This window comes from Ursus arctos, unplaced genomic scaffold (genome assembly GCF_023065955.2).
Source record: "Ursus arctos isolate Adak ecotype North America unplaced genomic scaffold, UrsArc2.0 scaffold_2, whole genome shotgun sequence".
Classification (NCBI taxonomy): domain Eukaryota; kingdom Metazoa; phylum Chordata; class Mammalia; order Carnivora; family Ursidae; genus Ursus; species Ursus arctos.
Window position 1 is genome coordinate 86324728 of NW_026622874.1, and position 18130 is coordinate 86342857.

The window sequence follows — 18130 nt, forward strand, 5'->3', positions numbered from 1 at the left end:
GCCTGGCTGGATCCAGGGGCTAAGACAGTGATGTCGCGACCTAATTTTACTCTCTGTTTCTCCACCCCATGACTCCCTGCTGTGGCTTTCCATGTACAGAAAGGACCTCTCTCCTGGCGGTTATAAGATGGCACCCAAGCAATGAAGTTACAATCCAAACCTTCCATGCTCACATCCAGGCCAAAAGGGTATTAAGGCTCTTGTCCCAGCAGCCCACCAAAGCCTTGAAGTTCACCCTGATTAGACGCTAGCTGAGGGCACTCAGGTCACACGCTTGCCCCTAGACCAAGTTTTGTGGCCTTGAGGCCAGCGGCACCAGGTATAATGAATGATGCAGGCCAGGACCGCATGCTCCCATCCTAGGAGCCCTGAGCATGTTTGTGGATGGAAAGTTGAGGATGGCTAGATTCCCCAAAGGCAAAGGAGGCTGTCGCCTCACAACAAGGGGACAGGTGTGTGTGGGAGACAAGCCATTCCCATCCACTACAAACATGTCCGTAGTTCCTACATCTTTGGCCAGCTAGCTGAAGAAGCAGACAGGTCTGCTGACAGGTGTGGGAACAGAAAACCTCACAGAAAAGCCCCAGTGTGGAGCCCCATGTGCCATGCACCCGTTTCCATATTCTTTCAGCCCTGCCCCAGCTACATCTTGCCAGGCCGCCATGGTTAAGTCACCGAGCCTCTCCAGGTCTCAGCCGCCCATGTCAACCACCCCACGGTTCATGCGTTCAAGCGTTCATGCGCTCATTCACTCACCAGGCCCTCTGGGGCTGCGTGGGATACGAGACAGTTGTACACAGCTGTTTCCCCGCACCTAGCACGGTGCCTGGCACATACAACGTGCTCGTTCAATATCGGTTCAAGGAATAAACGCACGAGACAAAGTCATCGCCTCCACATGCTCACTGTCTCCTAGAGAAAACAAACGAAATCATAACCAGCCCTCTGTCTGGGGCTCAAGAATTCTCCACCGAGGAGGCATGAGGCCTTTAAGGAAGAGGGTGGATGCTTTCCCAGCCTGAGGAAACAAGGAAGCGCACAGCTAGCCTGGAACTGCATCGACAGTGGCACAGAGCTGGTGGGGAAGAAAGTCATGCTATTAATCACTGACAGGGGCTGGAAATTTTATATTTGCCTTTACACCCTTGGGAAGGATTAGCATGTATGCAGCCAGAAGTTGCACAACGAAATCAGAGGACGCTACCTCCTGCTCTCCCCTCCGCTGGGCCCTAGGTCTCACTTGGATTATTGTGACAGCCAGCTGTATCTCCCTCAGGTTCACCATCCACATGGCTGCCTGAGAGAGAGGTTATTATATTTACTTATTTATTTTCGAGACAGAGAGAGAAAGCGAGCACAAGCAGGGGGAGGGGCAGAGGGAGAAGCAGGCTCCCCGCTGAGCAGGGAGCCCGATGCAGGACTCGATCCCAGGACCCCTGAGATCATGACCTGAGCCGAAGGCAGACGCTTAACCAACTGAGCCACCCAGGCGCCCAAGAGAGGTTATTCTAAAAGCCAAGGCCTCCAACCCTTGCTCACACTGCCCTTTGTGACTCAGAAGCAGTCTTCCCTCCCACCTCCGTTGCAAAGCTTCTCTACCTTCCGCTGCAGCTCTCTCCTCTTCAGAGATGCCCTCAGGACCTTTCAGAGTCCCCCCCCCCCCACTCCTTGGTACTTCCCATGCTTTCTGTTTGCATGGCTTTCTTCCTGACCACAGTCTGGTTACGCCTGATTTGACCACTCTTTCTTGAGTCATCATTGCTCTGAGCTACAGATCAACCTGGGGGGAAGAGAAATAGGAATAAGAGTGGCACCCCACCCTTCGGGGAGCCCACCATCTGGCACAGGTCTTCCGAGACCTGTGGTCAGATCACTTTCTCTAGCTCAGAAGCCTGGTTCCTTTAACCCGGTGGTTCTAAAGTGGGGGCCATTTTACTCCCCCTCCCCGAACAAGTGGGCATTTGGCAACATTTCGGGACGTTATGATTGTCACGACTGGGTGGGTGTTTCTGGAATCTGGTGAGCAGAGGCCAAGGATGCGGCTAAACGTACTAGAGAGCGCAGGGCAGCCTCCCACGGCAAGGGCTCATCCAGTTCAAAATGTCAGTAGTGCCGAGACTGAGAAATTCTAGCAATGGGGAGCTACAGAGGGATTCTTAACTGAGAGAGAGGGCGAATGACTGATTCAACTTTGTGAACTCCAACAGCTGAGTCAGCGGTGGCCTGGAGGAAGACAGCCTGAGATCAGGGTAAGTCAGGACTTCTTCCATTTCCCCCAGGAAATCAGTGAGGTGAGTAAGCTGAAGTCTACTGCTTTTCAGCCAGAAACACTAAGCCTCATGTACATTCCTCCCAGGTGGTAAGTCGTACCCATGGCCACAAGCAAAGTGAGCATCTCATGTCTATCAGGTTCCTGGGAGAAGTTTCTCGTTTCTGAGAAAGTGCCTGCTGGTTCAACACTCACCAGTTACCGGATCTGAGCAAGTTACTTATCCTCTCTGTGCCTATTTTCTGATCTGTGAAAAGGAGCTAAGAAGAGCACCTAACTCCTAGAATTTTTGTAATTAGCATTTTAGCCTACAACGGGGTCTGGCACACGGTGCCACAGAACTATACAAGTATTAGTTCTTAGCACCATCCTGTCATTAGCACCAGCACCATCATCATCCCCACCATCATCACCTCCACCCCATCGTCAACAACATCCTTCCCACACCCATCAGCATCACCATCATCACCATCATTACCATCATTGTCATCATCACCATCATTACCATCATCATCGTCATCATCACCATCATCACCGTCATCATCACCATCATCACCACCATCATCATCATCATCACCGTCATCACCGTCGTCATCAACGTCATCATCACCGTCGTCATCGCCACCATCATCACCATCATCAACACCATCATCGTCATCATCACCATCATCACCGTCATCATCATCATCGTCATCATCACCGTCATCAGTCATCACCATCATTGCCACCATCATCACCATCATCACCACCACCATCATCATCATCACCATCATCACCATCATCACCGTCATCATCACCATCATCGCCACTATCATCACCATCATCGCCATCACCATCGTCCTCATTCTTTCTCTAAACAGTCTCCTGTTTATGGCGACCGCCTTACCTAGGGTATGATTGGATGTCATTCTGCCCCAAGAGTGGTAGCAGAAAAGATCAGTTCTCAGCCTCTTTGACACAGTCTCCTTGCTTTGTCCACAGAGCTCAGCTCGGGGTCGTTGGCTATCCCTATCCCTCTGTCTTCACCTGCCAAAGCCAAGGAAGCCACAGTGCTTGGAGGTTTCAGACGGCTCTAACTCTTGAAATAATCCCACTGGGTCTGTTCTGTTAAACTGCAACAAAACAAAGCACCCCCCCCTCACAAAACCAAGCAACAGAAGCATAAACAGAGGTTCAAGCTTCTCCTATTAAATGGTGTCTGGAGGTTGGCCACAGCTGGTGTGATTCAGCTGTTCAAAGAAGTCACGGAAATATTTCTCGCCTTACAAGAATTCCAGATACTGGCTGTTGCCGGAGTCCAGTTGTTCATAGATGTCAAGGCTCCCACAATGCACTTGTCTTGGCCTTCTCTCATGGTGGCAAGATGTTCTGTGGTCACAGCAGGAAGACCATGTCTATCAGGAATGCTAACATTGTCCCAGAGGCTTCTCCCCACAGACTTGCATTTGTGTTTCATTGGCAGAACTGGGTCACTCAGCCACCCCTGGGGACAAAGGAGGCTGAGAAAGCTGGAATAGGATTGCCATGATTGGCCCAAACAAATCATGATCCATTGCCTCCACCAGGGTACCTCACTGCCCCTAGATAAAGTCTGGGTTCTGTTGGCAAGGAAGAATGTGGGAGGTGATTATCATGGTTATACAGCAATTCAAGGTACTATGGCAGCATAAAAAAAAAAAACTATCCCCTAACTTAGTGGCACTTATTCTGTCCATAAATCTGTAATCTGGCAGGGCTTGGTGGAGACAGCTTGTCTCTGCTGTACTTGGCGACAGGTTAAAACAACAGCACTTATTTTGTGCGTGATTTTGCAATTTTGTTGGAGTGAAGTGAGCTTAGCTCATCTCTGCTCCCCTTGGTGTCAGCTGGGATGACTCTGGAGCTGACCGTCTGATGACTCACTCACTCAAATCTGGACCTGGGCTGGAAAGCTCCAAACACCTGGGGCTCCTTGGGCTTCTCTCTGTATCTCTCTGTGGACTCTTCATGTGCTCTCTCCAGCGTAGCTGGACTTCCCACATGTCAGCTCAGGGATTCCAAGGTGTGAGTTGAGAGAAAGAGAGGGAGGGAGAGAGAGAAAGGGATGGAGGGAGAGAGGGGGATGGGAAGAACGGAAGGAGGGAGAGAGAGAGAGAATTCCAAGGGGAAGCTGTTTCTCCTTCTTAAACCTAACCTTAGAAGTTACTGCATCATTTCTACCAGATCTTATTCATGAGAAGAGACCCACTGAGGCCAGGTCTTCCATAGGAGAGGGGAACTAGACTCCTTCTTTCGTGGAAGGAAAAATCACTGGACATGTTTTAATGCCACATCAACCTACCAGTGACAGAGACCTAAAAATAAAACAGACGGTAAAGCATTGTGTTGGATGGAGAATGAAGAGGACAGCTGACAAATTCTTTGAAACACTTTTTTTCTCTCTAGATCCTAACACTTAGATCATGCTGCTTTTAGAAGAATCGGAGTGGGTTTTGCTCAGAAAAGGAAGTCATTCCTCATTTTAGAGGCAGAGCCACCCTGTTGCAGTTCCTTCCTTCCCGTGTCCCATCAGCTTTGCCGTCTCCTGACTCCCAACCGCCAGTGCAAGCAGCTCTTTGAGGGCTTGTCTCCTGGTTGTTGGAGCCTGCTCTGCTCCCCTTCCCGGTCCCTGTTCCACTTCCACCCCGCTAGCTCCGAGCCAATGGCTGAGAGGAGTAGGTGTATAAATACCCCAGCTCTCTCCCCCTTAGTGAGATGACTTTCCGGTGCATGTTGTCCACTGTCTCCTAGACTTGTGTAGCGGAACTGAGCCTTAACTGACCAGAGAGATTGCCTGCTCGGTGATGCCAGCTGTGTTCACGCTTTCCCTTCCCAGTTGTACTTCCCATACCTCTCCTGGTGGTCCTGGGACCACTGGCCAAATAAGCTGCTTGTGTTACAATCCTAATCTCCGAGTCTGCTTCTGGGGAAAACGAACTAAGACAACTAGGCTTCCAACTGGGGAGATAGGACTTGGAGTTCCAGCTCCGACCTGGAAAGAGTTTGGAAGTCATCACTGCCATCCTCACAACGAGAGAAAAGCTGAACAAAGTGAAGACTGAGGACTTTTCTTAGACCCTTTAGGGAACGGAGGTCATGGGGCAGGCTGTCACCTCAAAAGCTGGGGAGACAAGGTGAACACAGAATTTCACAGCTAAGATCAGCTTACTGGATGCAGAAACCACTACAGCTAATAACTGGTAGGAACACTTGAGTGATACTTTTGATAAATTGCAGGAGGTTGAGTGTGAACTAACTTGGGAGATGAAAACGGGGCCCAGTCTTAGGAGGACCCCATACTTTCATAGATTTTACCTTGAGGAGCCTACCACATGCTCCCAGTTAATATCAGAGAAAAAAAAAATCCCCTCATGTTTTGGGGTAGGGAGCGGGAGGGAAGTGACTATTCTGAAATGCACAGAGAGCGTTCTCCGTAACAAAGGCCTGCCCTCTGAGGGAGGCTGCTTTACCAGAGCCACATGGGAGCTGAGGGAAGGAAAATGCGGTCAACTCCAGCTCCATCTAGCCTTCCTGTCTGTAGGAAGGCAAGAAAAAAAAAAAAAGTCTAAGAAATGCTTCTGAAGGCCACAGACCAGGAACTCAGGCCCCCTAGAAAATCGAGATTTAATTATATTACTATAGACGGCCTCTCCTCTCCAACACCTCCCCCCTCCCATCAACAGGGCTCCCGTATAATAACAGGGGAGCACAACTGAGAGAACTGAAGGACGATAACTACATAACATACATAAATAAAATAAAAAAGACAACAAATAAATAAAAGACATTTTATTTAAGAAGGAATTCTTAGGAAAACCTAAAGGCCACAGAGGGTTAAAAAAAAAAAAGGAGGGGCGCCTGGGTGGCACAGCGGTTGAGCGTCTGCCTTCAGCTCAGGGCGTGATCCTGGCGTTATGGGATCGAGCCCCACATCAGGCTCCTCCGCTATGAGCCTGCTTCTTCCTCTCCCACTCCTCCTGCTTGTGTTCCCTCTCTCGCTGGCTGTCTTTATCTGTCAAATAAATAAATAAATAAAATCTTTAAAAAAAAAAAAAAGGAAGCTAGAGAAAACTAAACCCTCTGGTATCTACAGATACTGCAAATATTAAACACAGCCCAGCTCCTAGACAGATTCACATAAAACCTCATCCTGGCAGCCCAGTTATCTCGGTTCCTATTATGCAACATATCGTGCTGGGCTCTCCACAAAAATTTATAAGATGTGCTAAAAGGCAAGAAAAAACATAGTCTGAAAAGATAAAGCCCCACAGGAACCAGACTCAGATATGATACAGATTCAAGACTTAATCAGACAGGAAGGGAATTAAAAGTAACTGCAAATTAATATGCTGAAGGACCTAACGGAAAAAGTAGACAACACGCAAGCAGAGAAACTGACACCGCAAGAAAGAATCAGAAAGGAATGTTAGGAAAAAAACCCACTATCATGGATATGCGTGACACTCTTGGTGGACACATGAGTTGATTGGACACAGCCCGGTGAGCTTGAGGGTATGTGAACAGAAATTTCCCAAACGGGTATGTAGAGAGAAAAAAGAATGGAGCCAAGCAAGATAAATATCAAAGGATCTGTATCTAGGCGTATCATATTCAAACTGCAGAAAACCAAAGGCAAAGAAAAAATCGTGAAAGGAGCAAGTAAGGGGGAAAAATCCTTATCTATCAAGAAACAGACTTCTTGTCAAAACCAGGCAAGCAAGAAGAGAGTGGAGTGAAAAATTTAAGTATTGAAGGAAAAAAAACCACCCACCTGGAACTCAACATCCAGTGAAATTACCCCTCAAAAGTGAAGGAGAAGTGAAGACTTTGTCAAACAAACAAAAACCAAGGAAATTTGTTGCCAATAGATGTGCCTTCCAAGAAATGTTAAAAGAAGTTCTTTGGGGGGTGCCTGGGTGGCACAGCGGTTAAGCGTCTGCCTTCGGCTCAGGGCGTGATCCCGGCGTTGTGGGATCGAGCCCCACATCAGGCTCCTCCGCTATGAGCCTGCTTCTTCCTCTCCCACTCCCCCTGCTTGTGTTCCCTCTCTCGCTGGCTGTCTCTATCTCTGTCAAATAAATAAATAAATAAAATCTTTAAAAAAAAAAAGAAGTTCTTTGGAAAGAAAGAAAATAATGTCAGAAACTCAGATCAACATGAAGAAGAGTGTCAGAGAAGAAATAAACTAAGGAAAATTAAAAATTAAATTGTAAAAAAATCTTAATTAAATTGTAAAAAAATCTTAATCTTATTCAACATAAGAGTAGTATTAGGTGATTATAACATACGGGTAAGTGAAATGAACGGCAGCAGTGTCATAGGGGATGGGAGGAAGGAAAACTGGGAAAATTTTGTTATAAGGTAACCACACTACTTGTAACACAATACGGCATTGTTTGGAAGTGAATTTAGATTAAGTTGTAAATATATATTGCAAATTCTAGGACGAGCATTAAACGTTTTAAAAAAGAAGTACAATTGATATGCTAAGGGAGGAGAGAAACTTTAATCATATAAGATGCTCAGTGAGGACCAGAGAAAGCAGAAAAAGAGAATGTTAAGAAAAAAAAATAAGTGCAATGAATACGAAACAGTTAACCAATATGGTAGATAGTAGCCCAATTACGTTGATAATCACTTCAAATGTGAATGGTCTAAATACATCAACCAGAGAACAGAGACTGTCAGAGTGGATTAAAAAACGAGACCCAACTGCATTTTGTCTACAAGAAACCCTTTTCAGGGGCGCCTGGGTGGCACAGCGGTTAAACGTCTGCCTTCGGCTCAGGGAGTGATCCCAGCGATCTGGGATCCAGCCCCACATCAGGCTCCTCCGCTATAAGCCTGCTTCTTCCTCTCCCACTCCCCCTGCTTGTGCTCCCTCTCTCGCTGGCTGTCTCTATCTCTGTCGAATAAATAAATAAAATCTTAAAAAAAAAAAAAAAGAAACCCTTTTCAAATGCATACATGCACTTAGATGAAATCTAGTGGGATAAAGAAAGATATACCATGCTAACCGTTCACCAAAAGAAAGCTGTAGCCACATTAACTTCAGACAAAGCCGACTTCAGAAAAGAGGGTATTATGTAATGATAAAAGCGTCCGTTCTCCAAGACGACATAACAATCTTTAATGTGAACGCATCTAACAACCGAGTGTGAAAATACATAAGGCAAAAACTGAAAAGTCTGCAAGGAGAAATAGATAAATCCATCGTTATGTGGGTAATCATATATTGGGTAATACTAATAATATTCGAAGTTGGAGACTTCAACACCTTGTCCGTAACTGAGAGATCCATGAAGCAAAAATCAGTAAGCACATGGCTAAACCAAACGGCCCTATCAATCAACTGGATCTAATTGACATTGACAGAATACTTCATCTAACAACAGAAGATTATACTTTCTTCTCAAACTCACATGGCACATTTGCCGAGACAGACCACATTCTGGACCATAAAACAGACTTCAACAAATTTAAAAGATTAGAAATCATAGAAAGTATATACTTAGTCTACCACAGAAGTAAACTAGAAATCAAAAATGGAAAGAGATCGGGGCGCCTGGGTGGCTCAGTTGGTTAAGCGTCCGACTCTTGATTTTGGCTCAGGTCATGATCTCTATGCTGGGCATAGACACTGCTTAGGATTCTTTCTCTCCCTGTCCCTCTGCCCCTCCCCTCCCTTAAGAAAATAGAAAGATAGCTGGAAAATCCCAAAATATTTGGAGAATAAAAAGCACACTTCTCAAAAACACATAGATTAAAGAAGAAATCACTGGGAAATTTTAAAAAGTATTTTTAAATAAACAAAATAAAAACATAACTTACCAAAATTTGTGAGGTGTGAAGGAAGTGCTTAGAGGAAAATCTATAGCACTGAATGCAGATATTAGAAATGAAGAAAACTCTAAAATCAGTAACCTAAGAGACGGCAAAGAAACATAGAAAAAGGTGCCCGACATAATATGTCCTTTAGGGAATTGCGAATTAAAATAATGACGATATATACCATTATACATCCACCACACTAGCTAAGATCCAAAAATATCAACAATACCATGTGCTGGCAAGAACGCAAACAAGCAAGAACTCCCACTGGTTGCTGGGGGGAATGCAAAAGGGTAGAGACTTTGGAAGAGTGTTTCAAAGTTTCTTACAAAACGAAGTGTCCTCTGAGCATATGATCCAGCAATTGCACTCCTCAATATTCACCCAAAGGAGTTGAAAACATGCCCACACAAACCTTGCACACAAGCGCTCATAGCAGCTTTATGCCGAATTGCCCCAGACTGAAAGCAATTGAGGAGTCCTGTAACAGGTGAACGAGTAAATGGTGGTATATTCAGATGATGGAATTCAGCGCTTAAAAAAAAGGCAATCAACAACAAAAGGACAAGGAGGAATCCTAAAATCATATTGCTAAGTGAAAGAAACCAGTCTTAAGAGACTATATGCAGCCTGCGTCCCCCTGTATAACATTTTGAAAAAGGGAAAACTGTAGGGACATTGAACAGACCAGTGACTTCCACGGCTTCCACGGTCCACATTGCTATATTGGTGGATACGAGTCATTATGCATTTGTGTGCTCTCTCTCTCTCTCTCTCTCTCTCTCGGGAACGTGCATGCGTGCAGGCGAGGAGGTGGGGGGAGAGGCAAGAGGGAGAGAGAACCTCAAGCAGACTTCATGCCAAGTGAGGAGCCCGACTTAGCGCTCAATCTCACGACCCTGCGGTCAGGCCCTGAGCCAAAATCAAGAGCCAGATGCTTCACTGACTGAGCCACCCGGGCGCCTCTAGCTTCCTTTACTCTAAAAATACAGTGTATAATACATATGATATGCAAAATATGGGTTAATCAACTGTTTGTCTTGTCGGTAAGGCTTCCCGTCAACAGGAGGCTATTAGTCGTTAGGTATTTGGGGAGTCGAGAGTTACACGTGGATTTTCCACTGCCCAGGGGTCGGCGCCCCTAACCCCCCACCCATGGTGTTCAGGGTCAGCTGTAGATGAGTTGGAGTCCCTGTGTGTGGGTGTGAATGTGCGTGGCGGTGTGAGTGTGCATCAGTGTGAACACGTGGAGTGTGCAGATGACTGTAAGTCAGTGCCAACATACGGTGAATGAGTGTGCGTGGATGAGTGTGAATGTGTGCAGGGGTGTGAGTGGGTGGATGTGCGAGTCCATGACTGTGAATGTGTTTGGGGAATGTGAGTGAGTGGGTGTAAGGATGGGCGTGAATGTGGGTGCAAGCTTTTCTAGGCAGGATCAAACCTTCATCAGCAAAGCAATGTCTACAGCTGCCCAGGTTGCGCTTCGTGGAATTCACGTGAAATGCAGAATTCCCATCTGACCTGTTGGACTTTGCAGCTTGGCCAAGCTTCCTGTCCTTGCTGAGGTCTGTCTGCCTGTCTGCCTGGGCTGCCCCCCTCCAGTGTTCATTACACCCAACTGCTTGCGTTTCTTACTTGTCAGGGCCCTAGCCAGACCCCCAGGGCTAGGAAAGCGGGAGATGGGTCTGTATTTCTCCCTTTCCGCAGCCCCCAGCACAGGGCCTGGCACGATGGAGGCATCAAAACAGAGATGCTGAATAACTGTAGTCTTTCTCGCCTCCAGGTATTTGCTCACCCGGTCGCCTCTGCCTGAATGCCTTTCCCTTTTCCTGCTCTCTCCTGCACTGACCTGTGGAGGCCACCTCCTCCAGGAAGCCATCCTTGACTCCCAGAGACTGTCTACTGTCACATACTTGAGTTATAAGGTCTCAGAAAGCAAGGATTGTGTTTGTTTCATATCTTCATATCTGTGTCCTCAGCCCTTGTCACAGAGGTTAGGCAGCAGGGCCAAGAAAGCGTGAGTGCATGAAGAATAATGAAACAGAATGGAAGTACCATGTCCCCTCCCACAGGAAGCCAACACTTACTCCCTGCTTCCCTGGCTCACCCCCCAACCACAGCAACCCCATTGGGCTGTCCTTGGCTCTGAGGAGTTTGTCACTACTCAGACCAGGAGCTCCTTGAGGCTAAGATGGGGTCAAATTACTCTTGGGGTCCCCAACACTACCCAGCTTGAGTCTGCACATCCCTTACCTCACCTCCTCCCCTTCTTCCCTCCTCAAGGCTCTCCAGCCAAGCTAGCCTTCAGACAATTCCTTAAAACATGCCACCCCAAGGCCTTTGCACATGCTGTTTTCATTCCCAAAACTAGTCTTCCTCCATATTCTCTTCAGATTCAGCTCAAATATCTCCTCATCAGGGGCATCTTTCAACCACCGGCCTCACTGGCCTTACATGTCCCTCTCTGTTTTACTTTTTCTTAGGACCTCTTCTTACCTGAAATACTTTATTCCTTAGTGTTCTTCCCCACCGTCTGGCTCCCCTGGGGCTTTTCTGGTGTCCAGTAGTTAGTGGTTTATGGCGCCTGGGTTCAAATTCCACACCTGCTGCGTGATTCTCAGCAAGTTGCCCCTTTGTGCCTCAGTTTCCCCGTCTGTAAAATGAGTGATAGTAATATAGCTCCTTCATAGGGTAGTTGGGAGGATCAAATGAGTTACTACATGCAGCGCCTCAGAGCAGAACCTGCCAGATTGTCCTAGCTATTGATATAAGGGTTGTTTCACTATTTAAATTCTTGTGGCGCCTAGCATATGGTAGGCACTCAATAAGTATTCTAAGGAGGAGCACCTACGGGCACTTAGCAGAAGCCAGAAGCCGGGCTGTTGGAAACGGGAGAAGGACGAAAGCTGCCCACCCACCCCCACCCCCCGCAGCCCCAGATGCACCTGCCCCTCCGCAAAGCGCGGCTGGGGGCCTGGGGCCGCCCGGAAGACCCCCACAGGAGCTGGGACTTTATTCCGCCAGCCAGGGGGAAGCACGGCGGGGTTCTTCGCGGGGGCGGCCGCGCGCCCAGGGGGGCGGGCCGGGGTGTCGGGGCCGCCCGCTGCGAGGTCGGCGGCCGGCCGCAGAGGGCGCGGGGCGCGCTGCCGGGACCGCCCGCAGCCGGGCGCAGGGGAGGGCGGCGGGGCGCGGGGCGGCGCCTGCGGCGGGGCGGGGCGCAGGAAGCCGGGGCGTGCCGGCTGGCGCGCTCAGGAAAGCCCCGCTCGGCGCGGCAGGACGGGCGGCGCGGGGGTCCCCCACTTCCCGCTCGGGCGCCGGCGCGGCGAATGGACCCGGGGCGCGCAGGTAGGACGCGGGGCTCGCGCGCGGGGCGGAAGCGGGGGCTCGGCCCGGGGAGGGGCGCGGCCGCCGGCGGGGCCCGGGACGGCGGGGACCTCCGGGGCCGCCCTGACCCCATCGGGGGCCGCCCGGAGCCCGCCCCTCCCCGTGCCTCGAGCGGCGGCCGGCTCGGCCCGGGTCTACGGGGGCAGCGGGCGCGCGGTGCCGGGGACCCCCCTCCCCGGCGCGCCCCCTCAGACTCGTGCTGACCCGGAGACCCCAGCGGAGACGGCACCTCGGGGAGTCGGGGACGTCGCAAGCGTGGGGTCAGGCGGGGCTCGGGCCACGCAGCCCCCTGGTTCCGACGGTCACCCCCTGCCCCGAGCGCAGGAAGTGGGCGAGGACCGGGGTGGGGAGGAGGAGGGGGAGTTCCGAAAACTGAACTTGGTGACCAGGTCGAGTCGTCTGGGGAAACCGGGTCCTGTCGACCCTTTCCCTCCTTATTTGAAATACTGGATGGACCCAGTTATAATAGAGAGCAAATATTTACAGGACTCATTTTGCACAGGTTCTTTCTGGAACTTTGAAAGTATTCTGAGTTAAATCGCAAAACAACCATTTTCGTCGGTGCGATGTGTGGATCAGTCCTTTTTTCAGATGAGGACGCTGAGGCCCCCCGGGCAGTTTAGATAGTTTGCCCTAGGTGACTCCTGCCTGCAAAGTGTGTGGCAGGATTCGAACCCGGGCGGTCTGACGCGGAAGCCTGCTGTCTTCCACCTGTCCACGACATTGGTCAAACTATCCCTTAAAGGAATTATTCAGGGGGTTTTAGTAAAAGACAGATTCCCAGGCTGCCTTCAATGAGATTCCGATTCAGTAAATCCAGGAATCTGCATTTTAAAACACACACACACACACACACACACACACACACACACACACAGAGTCTGGATTTCTTAGTTCAAGCAAGACTGAGGACAGGCCAACTCCGTGTCCCTACTGCTAGGATTTGCCGATGGCTCCCGGGCCAGCACTGATCCTGCTAGAGTCCTAACTTCTCCTCTGTTCTTCCCCAGCCCTCTGTGAGGTCCCACCCCTGCAGCTCCTCCCCTAAGGGTGGCCTTTTAGAAGTGTGGGCATCTGCTGGGACATCAGTGCCTTTATTAAAATCCTAAAGTCTGACGGGGAGACTGAGGGTGAGGCATACATTTGTCTAGGGTGTCCCCCACCGTCAGGGCATTCAGAGTCCTGCAAAGGCCCCCAGAGCACTGTTCACCTGCCCCACGGTGGAATGGGAGGCAACCTGTCCTGGCCATCCGCTTGTTCAGTAGCACCCACTGGGCTCCTGCCGGGCATGGCTCCAGTGGTGCTGTGGAGGAGGGAGAAGCCAGACATGGATGGGATGGGAAGGTGGGTCTGGCCACGTTGTGGAAGGAGCGTGGCCCGGTGCACTTCGCCTTGCCTGAGCGCCCCCCCCAAATCACAATGCAGATTCCTGGGCCCCACCCAGGACCTCCAGAGCCAAATTCAGAGGAAGGCCATGGGAAAGGAGCGAGGAGGAAGAACGGCTAGTGAGTCAGTCACCCTGGCTACCATACGACAAGTTACCAGCAGGTCTGGGATGACCTGAGGATTTCCAGATTCTGGGCAGTGGCTCAGTAACTGAGTCACTTATACAGCACAATCCCAGGGGTGCAGAAAAGCCAGGCGGGGCAGGGAGGTGGTCCCCAGAGGCAGTCAGTTTCCTGCTGTTCTGATTTAGAAAGGAGCTGAAATGCCCCGTCAAAGAAGTGAGGAGTGAGCCTGTCCTGGACCCCTCCTCTCCCTACATCACTACCCCTCTACCCCCAGGACAGAGGAGAGAGTTTGGGGTCAGCTGGCCCACTGCCCTCTGCTGCCTTAGATGGCACCTGGGAGTGAGGCAAGACAGAAGCTCCCCCGCCCCCCACCCCCGGGTGCTTCACATTCGTCAAGTTGGACTATATGAGGCTTGAGGGCATCACGTTTTTTGAAGATACTTGACACAATTTCCAACACGTACATCGCAACACATGTCCATGCCTCTTTTTGCCCGTTAAGAAGTACAGCTTGGAGGTTAAGATCATGGACTCTGGAGCCAGATTGCCCAGGTTCAAACGCTGGATTTACAATTTACTAATTTCTCAGGACCTCGGTCTCCCCATTTGTGAAATGACAGTGACTACTTTATACCACTGTAGTGATGATTCAGTGAACGAATAACTGTCAAGCATCTAGAACCGTGCTTGGCCCTGAGCGAACACTGTGTGTTTGTTAAGTAAATAAATGAACCCCATTGGATGGGATTTAATCTACCCATTTTGCCAGGGAAGAAGCAGACCCAGGGATGTGTGCAGTGACCTTGGTGGAGGCGGTATATCTAGGAGTGACAGGGATTTGAATCTGCTTTTCTTCCCAGCCTGCGTTCCTTCCCACTGTGCCAGTTCGCTTGGGTTGCCAGGGGGGACATCTTTCTGAGCATTCCTCGTGGCTGGAGACCTGGCCGGTCGCTTCTGGCCAGAATGACCTTGGCTAGTCTGGAAGAGAGGCCAGTGGCTTGCCTGCACGTCGTTTGAACTTGCCCTCGCAAGAGTGTGGACCAGAAGCCCAGCGGGGACTGAAGGGTCTTGCGGTGGCCGGGGCATCCCGCATCACACAGGTCGTGTCCCTGATGTGACTTCCAGGAAGTCGCTACTTCTCTGAGCCTGAGGCAGAGAGAAGAGCACAGGCTTGCAGACGGGGGGGCCCTGGGTTCAAATTTAGACCTTGCTATTTCCTATCTGTGTGATCTTGAGCAAGTTGCTGAACCTCTCTAAGCCTCAGTTTGCTTGTCACTAAAATGGGTATTTTCATAGGCACCTTGCCCGTGGCTCAGATAGCTCTTTCTCTTCTTCTTAGGACAATCAGTCCTCCATACCCAGCCGCTGGGTGTTCATTTCTTTGAGTATTTATCAATCACCTGTACGTTCCAGGAGCTCCCGGTAGAGCCGTGGACGAAGTCTTTGTTCTCCTGGAGTTTCAGTTCTAGTTGAGAAGACAGACAATACACAAGCAAATAAATAGAGACAGATCTGCCCCCCGCCCCCGATTTCTAATGCTGAAGTCTGCAGGCTCTGGAAACCGAAAGTTTTTCCGTAACCTGATGGGAAGCAAGACCTGGGGTGAACGAATCACGAGGCACTTTGGTGTGTTCGTTTATATTCCCTGACGCGAATGCTTGTGTGTCTCGATGCAGAGGAATTCATGGGATCAATCCAGGGAGTGCTGGACACACTGGGGGGGAGGGGAGCGTGGTTATGTCAGGTGGCATTTTATACCAGATGACCTTTCTATAATCTGAGTTTCTGTGAATCCTGAGACCCGCCTGGCCCCCCGGATTTCACACAGGAGAACAGGGACCTGTGGTAACCCGTCAGGACTAGGAGGGAAAGGAAAGCAGGAGGAGTGGACTCTGGGGGAGCCTCTGTGAGGAGGGACATTTAGGAAGTCGAGGGGCAGGGGTCTGGGGAAGAACGGGCCAGGTGGCGGGAACCACAGGGAAGGTCTCGTCCACCCCACCAACCCCACTTCCTAGCCCGTGGCTTATCCCTGGCCCTGGGCGCACAGATCTGTCGAAGCACGCATGTGTTCGCCTTTCCAAGAAGTGGCCATGCCTCTGAGATTTCAGGTTTGGCTCCGACTGACTCATTCTCGCCCTTGGGGCCTGCATGGCCTTCTCGAGGTTACTTTAGAGATCCACGGGCTTCGCTCAAGCAGGCCTGGGCGCCGACTCACTGGAGCTGGATCTAGTCCCCCCACTCCTCCCCGCCACAGGGAGAGGACATGCGTCCATGTAAGGGGAAGAGAGCTTGGCCCCCTGAGTTTGGTGGAACACTTCCTAAAGGGGAAGGACTTAGTTCTGAGCAGCAGGTTTATAAAGGGACTGACTGCGCCCCTTAAAGTAACGGGTACCCACATGTCTTGAGTGTCAGCACCAGGCTTACACTCACTCAGCAAACATGTTAGGGACAGGGGACACAGCGGTGACACAGAAGCAAGAGCCCTCTTGGAGTGGACAGTCTAGTGGGGGGGGGTGACTTTTGAGCTGAGACCCGAGGTGAAAGGACATGTGGATATCCGGGGAAATGAGAGTGATTCCCACAGAGGCAACAGCACGTGCAAAGGCCCTGAGGTGGGAACAAGCTTGGTGTGTCCGACCCCCGAGGAAACTGCTGTGGTCGGATGGAATTGAGCAAGGCAGAGGTCAGGGAGGTAAAACAGGAACCAGAGGCCTGCAAACCTCTCATTCACCTTGTAAAATAAGCTTACAGAGTAGGAACTGCTCTCATCCAGACTTTACAGATGAAGAAACAGGCACAGGATCGTCGAGTAACTCGTCCGGGGCCACACAGGGGGCAGAGCACGGCTGCGAACCCGGCAGCTCCAGCATCCTTGGGCTTTACCGCGGTGTTTGAACACATCGCGTGGGTGTGGGCAGGCCAGGATGGTGTTGCAGATGACCCAGTTGTTGTATGCATCATTTTACAGGTCATTTTACCAACGAGCGCCTTCCCGGCCACAGACAGCGGAGACACAGCAAAGCACGGGTGGAGGGGGCGGTTGTGGAAGAGGGTGCATGGAGGCCCCTCTCCATTTCACGCACTGAGCTGGGTGAAGGTGGGTAGATGAGAGGGCACCTCCCCTTTTCCCTGAGGAGGAAACTGAGGCTCAGGGTGGGGACTGGTCGGAGTGACAAAACTCCAAAGAGGCAGAGTCTGGGTTCAACCCCGAGGCTGCTGAGCCGGGAGCCTGTGCATTGAACGGCTGTTCTGAGCGAGCCCGCCCAAGCAGGAGCGTCTAAAAGGACTTCTTGGTCCGAAGTGAGGGAGTACAGTCACCAGCAGCCATTTTGGAGAACCGATGTAGCCCTGAGGTTTTCCTGGGCCAGGAGAGGGTTCTGCCTTTTAGAAAGAGGAAACGGAACTTTTCTGGAGAGGAGAGACACCAGATCTCTGGACAGGCAGCCCTCCAGCCCATGGAGCCGCAGCCTCTTAACAGTCTTACATCTGGAGATGGACAGTAGGCCTTCCAGAAGCCACATTTTCACAGCTGGACAGCTCTAACGGGGAGAAAATCTTTCCTGAGATTTAGCCAAATGAACTTTCCAGTAGCAGTCACTTTCTAGCTCTGGTTCTGCCCCTTGGAAGTTGTAAACCAGCTCCCTCCAACCTGAGCCCTGTATTTCTCTTACCTGGAATATATAGTCATAGTTCTTTCGGTCATTCTCCCTGACTCAGGGAATTGTAAAGAATTCAGTCTGGCTTTAGACATGATTCAGTTGGTCAAAGTCAAACCCATTGCCTACACACACACACACACACACACACACACACACACACACACCGGCAAAGCCTACCCAGTCACGGGGGAGGGAGACTAGCACCTCCTTGGATTTGGAGCCCATACCTCTGTTGATACAACCTGTAGTCATGTTTCTGTGTGGCGTCATCCCCCTTTGAGTTCACATTGGGCTTGCCAGCTAAAACCTCCAGATCTCTGTTCTGCATTGCTGTCCATCAAAGTTTCTTCTGTTCTGAGACTCCTTCTTTGAGGCTAACGTTTGTTTTCAGGCTTTCTTGTTTTCTAGTAAATCTGCTTCAGGCTAAGTGGCTACAATTTTTTTTTCTCTTTTTGCTC

General features: G+C 50.3%; 1 protein-coding gene and 1 long non-coding RNA gene across 6 annotated transcripts in view; one reads left to right on the forward strand and one right to left on the reverse strand.

Annotated features, from left to right (window-relative positions):
- Positions 1-6061: 6061 nt before the first annotated feature.
- Positions 6062-12214, reverse strand: LOC125283427 (uncharacterized). The gene is made up of 3 exons (XR_007191276.2): positions 12064-12214; positions 11615-11771; positions 6062-6299 (listed from the first exon to the last, which is right to left on the reverse strand). It is a non-coding gene; the product is annotated as an uncharacterized LOC125283427 (long non-coding RNA).
- Positions 12215-12337: 123 nt separating this feature from the next.
- IL4R (interleukin 4 receptor) overlaps positions 12338-18130 on the forward strand; it is a 37484-nt gene continuing 31691 nt past the window's right edge. For 2 of the 5 annotated variants that reach the window (XM_026515649.4, XM_048224669.2), the window contains exon 1: positions 12354-12463. The gene's annotated coding sequence lies outside the window, so the exon portion shown is untranslated. Of the gene's footprint in view, positions 12464-12699; positions 17111-18130 lie in introns of those variants that run through there. The other 3 variants (XM_048224671.2, XM_026515648.4, XM_057315187.1) reach the window with 3 other exon arrangements.